Raw genomic sequence first — 6374 nt, forward strand, 5'->3', positions numbered from 1 at the left:
ACAAAGTTTAATAACAAATTTAATAATGGAGCTCAAATTCTAGTTACTTGAAAATAAATATTTGCTAGAATCAACTAGTAAATCTAGACAGCCTTGCAGAATTAGGATAATTATTAGTACAAATGGCAAAACAAGCCATATAGTTAAATATCCAATGTCTGGGTTATCTAAAAGCAATTTTTAAAATGTTCTGTCAGTGTCCTCAAGATCCATCCTGGTATTGAAATTTGCTAGAAAATATTGATCTAGGCATGAGGTGAAACAGTATTGCTAACAGTATATAGACTGTGACATAAGGGAAATAGGAAGAATATGGTCTTTTTGGTCAGAAAGATCCGAGTCTGGATCCTAACTCAGTAATATAGTAGTTATTTAGCTTTGGACAAGTCAGCTAATCTCCCAAGCCTCTTTTTTTTTTAAAAATGTGTAAGAGTTCTCCATTGGAATTGTTAAGAGAATTGAATAAGATATATATGTACATAGTACCTGGCACAGACTGTAATAGGACAGGGTTAGCCCTTTGCCGAAAATAATCATTTTAAAAGGATTGGAAAGTGAAATGTGCATCTTAGGGTCTGAAAGAGGGGAGGCAGTGTACCTAAACTCGAGGAGGGAAGAAGAGGTTAGTAAAAAATTACTAGATTCTGATTAAAAAAAAAAAATTTAGGGAATGAAGGCCCTAGGGAATGAGAAGCAGGAAAACAGTAAAACTAGAGAAAATTTCAGTAGGGAAACTATTAACCTGTTTGCTATTCCTGTTTAGCTCTCTCCTTGTATCTGTACAGCTATGTGGGTGCCTTGAGCACTTACAGGAAGACAGCTTTTTAATCCTATCAGCCTTAATTTAGAGGAATTATATTCCCTGAGAAATGTCATCAAGACTATTCTTAGAAGTGATTTCTAGGCCTAAAATTTGGTAGGGGGGGAACTTTGGGCACCATGGATCATCTTTTATTATTGAAGATAAGCAGCTGACAACTTCTTGGAGGACTGTGTTCATTTAACCATAACAGAATGTAATTGGTAAATGTTACTGATAGTCAAGTGCATCTTTACTTAAATTAGGAAGGTTTTCAATAGCCTCAATATTTGGGCTTCCCTGATAGCTCAGTTGGTAAAGAGTCCACCTGCAATGCAGGAGACCCCAGTTCAATTCCTGGGTTGGGAAGGAAGATCCCCTGGAGAAGAGAAAGGCTACCCACTCCAGTATTCTTGACTGGAGAATTCCAGTCCATGGGGTCGAAAAGATTTGGACACAACTGAGTGACTTCCAATAGTCTCTGGGAAGTATGATAGGTCATCAATAAGGGATCAATAAAAGAACTTCTAAAAGTTATTCATACATGTAGTTTAATAAAATCTACCAAAAAAAGAAAAAAAGGACTTTTTTAGAGTACAAGTCAGATGAACTTGGCTCTAACAACGTGAAAGTCTGATAGGGACAATCTAGTATTTTTTCTCTTAGTATTTATTTGGCTGCACGGAGTCTTAGTTTTCTGCGTGGGTTCTAGTTCTGTGACCAGGGATCAAACCCAGGCCCCCTGCATTGGGTGCACAGAGTCTTAGCCACTGGGCTACCAGGGAAGTCCTGGGACAATCCAGTGTTATAACTGACAGGGGCCATCAAAGGGAACAGAGTGAGGCAGGCACTCAAGACTGATAGATTGGGAGGGAAGCTCAAAGTTATTTCACCACCTTTGAGTAATACTAAGTGGTTTGTGTTTGGTAACAGCTTTATAAAAGCAGATAAAGGGAGGAGATGTGAAGCTTTTCTCTCTGGCTTATTTGCTTATTTGCATTTCTGATGATAATTCAAACAAATTACCCAGCAGTAAAGAGAATAAATTAGTGATAAGACAGGTGGGTTAATTAATCTCTGAAACCCCTGGAAAAAAAGACAGCTGGGTGCATAACATGATTCCATTTATGTCGAGTTAAAAAGCAAAACTGATCTATGCAGAGTAGTGATTGCCTTGGTAGGAGGAAGGGATGGATTAGAAAGAGGCAGAAAGAAACTTTCTGTAGTGATGAAAATGTTCTGTATGTTGATGGGGATGTTAACATAATTGTATACACCAGATAATTCATTGTTAAACTTGAGATCTGTGCATTTCTCTGTATGCAACTTTTAATAAAAAAAAATTCTTTGTGTACACATTCTGTCTGCTGGACCTTCTTTATAAGTAGTAATTACTCTTCAGAATCTAATCTTTCAAAGTTTCTTTTATTCTAAAACTAAGTGTATTTACCAGGAAAATAGCAAAGATGGCCATGGAGATAGTTTTTGTTTGAAGTATAACAATTTGTGTGATTTATTAGCAAACACAAAGTTCTTTAGGAGGACTGTACTGCTCAATTCAGAGGGGTGAAGTCTCAACCTAGACAGTAACAAACAAGTGTGTAAAGCAAATTCAACATGTTTCTTCCATTATGCCCACTCTAGCTAAACTGTTGTACTAATAGAAATTATCAGTAGCCTGGCTTTTCACTAAACTCATAGAACTTTTGGTGAAAATGCCTTTTGACATGCAAATTAGGTGTTTATGAATCATAAAATTACAACTTTTGTTGCTTCTTATTGTTTATTTCACTTTTAAAACTAATGTTGAGTTTAGAGGACAAATTAAATGCAAATTAAATACAAAGAACCACAAAAAGATGCCATGACCATATATGACTTTTCGAAATCTTCATGCTAGCATCAAATTTTGGTTCTTTTAAAATTCAGAAAACTTAATTGTAATTTGGTCATCATTTATTCTAGATTGGGAGATAAAATTCTCCACTACAAAGCTAAAACATCCAAGGTACTAATGCTATTTTTCTGCTTTAAGATGCGTTGATACAACTTTTGTATTTGACACTGGTTCTGTGGGCCACAAAGTATAAAAAATAATATTGTCAGTCTTGCACACACTGCTCTGCAGTGCCTGTGTGTCGTCTGTCGCCTGAACACAACATTGAGAACTGTAAAGAAAACAGATAAACTCAGAGTATGACACAATACAGTAATTATAAACAAACGGACAAATCCTTCAAAAGGGAAGATGACAATTTTTATTGTTATTACAAAAGCAAATTTTTAAACTTCAGTCATTTGAATAATTGCAAGAGCAGACTAAGGGCTTAATCCTCACACAGGCACCAAGTCAGGCACAGTAGGTAGCTACAAATCATAAGAAAAAGGTTTCTTTACCTTGGATTCCCATAATTCCTACCTAGAGCAGTCTGCCATGCTTTGGAATTAGGTTAAAAACCCAGCAAACCTAATCAGTTCCCTTCAATTCTGTTTTTTAAGAAAGGAGAGCTAGGTATTAACCTGCCATCTAGTGAAAACTAGTCACTAAATCCTGGCCTGAGAGAGATCCACATTTCTTCTAGAACAAAGAGAAGAAACTAGTTAATGAGGACGTGTGCCAAATATTAAGTCCTTAAAAATGCAGACCTGGGCTCAGACCTGTTTCACCTAACGCATGTGGGTGGTCTGGTCCCCTGAGGTGTGCAGGAGCTCCAGTTCCAGCACACTCTTCCCAGGCAGCAGGCAAGGAGGTAGCGGGGGACTTGAGCTGACAAGCACTAAGCTCATGTGCCTGGCAGAGGGGAGCCTTGGGAAGCACAATGTCATTCTGCCTTTGCTGTCCACAAACCTGAGGTTTCCACGGTACGTAGTAAAGGGCACAGTGGCATGTGTGACAAGGCAGAAAAGACTGCCACCATTCTGAGGGTCACTTAAATCCTGCCTAATCAGACATGGTGCCTTTCTGCTTCTCCCTTATTTTGGAGAACACTCCAACATTCCCACACCTCCATGCCCTTAAAACACTTAATAAACAACTCAGCTAGCACATTACTGTTTCAAGGAAGCATAGGATTAGAGGTATGTGAAAAGTGTATTTACTGAAGGAAGACTCAGTTATGTCCTAGGATATTGAAAATTAAGAATATCCTAGAGCCAAAACTATCATAAGTTGAACCAAATTTACCCTATCTGAAATTTGGCAGTACACTGGTTCAAATGGGATCCACTAAACTACAGGGAAATAAAAACACTTCCTATTCCATTTACTATGAAATCTAAATAACCAACTGACTGCTAAATTTAAACCTACTAGTCTTTGAGTTGTGCACGTGTTAAGTACGTTTATTTACTTAAGTTGCTGCCATGGCAAGATCTCTAGAGGAAAGAAACACGATCGTAAACGTGTTAGATGACATCTGCTACAATCATGGAAAAAATCAGCTGGAGGAAATATAAGCCATGTTATTTGGAGACAGAAAATCGTCCCCTAAATTCTGTTGATTGCTATCTACCTTATGTATGTATGTCTGTGAGAGGATTAATGGCACAGTTTATTCTGATAAGATAGGCCAACACTGAACATTTAATCATTCTACAGTCAGCGCTATAGGGCTGTTACCAGGATTTTCACAAAGGGTTTTTAAAAGCTGAAAGTTGCTTGATGGTAAGAGCTGTAATAGAAACTTTCCTACCCAAACCAATGAACCTGTCATCCATGAAGCAGCAGTGCATAAGTCCACGTCAATGAGGAAAGGTGCCAGAGTGCCGTCAGATGGAACAGCCATCAAAGACCACGGAGTAATTACAGTCACAGCTAGTGTTTCTGAAGATTGCCAGGGAGTTTTCTTGATTTTTTTTTTCGAAAGTTCATCATGAAAGCAGTTGTTAAGCATAAGTTCACCTTTTTCTTGGGTTGCAAAACTGCAGCTGGTTGAATGCATGACCCCCAATATCTGTAGCACTTCAGCTGACGATGCCAGTATCTGTCAATTGCATCACATTCAAAGTCCATCCTATTTTGTAAAAGTAGTTCTTATAGTTTATGTAACTAGCAGACAAGTATGAACTACCTCTTGTTACAGTGAATAACCTTATTCTTCTACAATTCACAAAGTTTTTACATTCAATTATCACATATTTCAAGACTCAATTCAAAACAAATATACATGGGCTTAATTATTCAAGAATACCTTACTATTTGTCACTTAATTTCATAGATTATATACTCAGTCCATCTCTTTTAGTTTGATTTTACATAGATTTTCACTGGATGAATTATGTTTCCAAGTTAAAAACAAGAAACGTATCTCCCCTTCTCCCATAGTAAGAAATAAAGGTTTAAAAATGGCAATTATTTAATGTTTATTTCAATTATCTTAAGTTTATTAATTTAAAAAACTATGATTAAATAATCTAACATGAAAGCTGTATAAAGAACATCATTAATGTAAAAAGATGCAAAGAAAATTGTGATTCTAACATATCTATGCTAAAGACAGAAAAGAAAAATGTTTAGGTCTGTAATATCCTAAGTCTATAGCCAATTACCCTATTTTTGCATTGTCAACAATATAAACACACTTGCAGAAGACAAAATGACAGCATAGGAATCTGTATATTGCTTTTCATACGTCTAACATCTCCCCACACTGCTAGTTCACTTCAGACACATCTGCCTGTCCAAGTAACCAGGCAGTGTAATGAAGATTTTAAAATGCATCAAGCAAGCATTCTTCCCACAGAACTTCAAAGCCCACAAAAATGTATGGTGTTGGTTAATTTAACAGTGAGGTTTCTTCTAAATAATCTTATTCGCATAAATGTGCAAGAATCCATCAAAAGTTTTATTTCATAATTATATTTATTCTCTTTATTTTTTTAGAGGTAGGCCCTTCACAGTTGATATCCAAGTCATTTTGAGTCTTGGCAACATGCACATAATATTCTAAAAGTGTAACTGTTTTAATAGCAAACATAACTTTTTTAAAAAAATGTGTTCAATTTAAAAATGGAAATATATCTCTGGAAATATTTCAGTGACTCTTGAGCTTTTAAAGATTCATTAAAATCCAAGCAATTGCTAGTATTTTGTTCTTATTAACTTGGTAGTATAAAAAGTTATCATGTACTGATTAAAGCTCCACATATTCCAGAAAACTACAGCCCCAGATTTGCAAACATAGTATAACTTAAATTTCATGCAACTTTAATAGCCATGAGTATAGTTATAGAAACTGCAGGACAGTAACTGTGCTCTGTCCATAAGATGTGGCCTCATTCATGAAATGAATGGAAATTTTACAGTTAAGAAAACATGATTAGATTTAATTTTTATGTTTTGTGTTTGGAATTAGAGGAGGCTTTTCTGAGGCAGGAATATTACAGGGAAGGGACATGTCATTAGATACACAATTACAAAGTATCTTACTTAGAGATTAAGCCAATCTAAAAGAGGCTAAGTCTTCCATAAATAGCAACACTCAAAATCAAGGTGGGGCTTCCAATAAACCCAGAAAGAATCCCTGAAAGTATCCCTTCCATTTCCCATTTATTCTCATTAAAAATTTCAAAATCA

The sequence above is a fragment of the Odocoileus virginianus genome, chromosome 33, assembly GCF_023699985.2.
Source record: "Odocoileus virginianus isolate 20LAN1187 ecotype Illinois chromosome 33, Ovbor_1.2, whole genome shotgun sequence".
Lineage (NCBI taxonomy): Eukaryota > Metazoa > Chordata > Mammalia > Artiodactyla > Cervidae > Odocoileus > Odocoileus virginianus.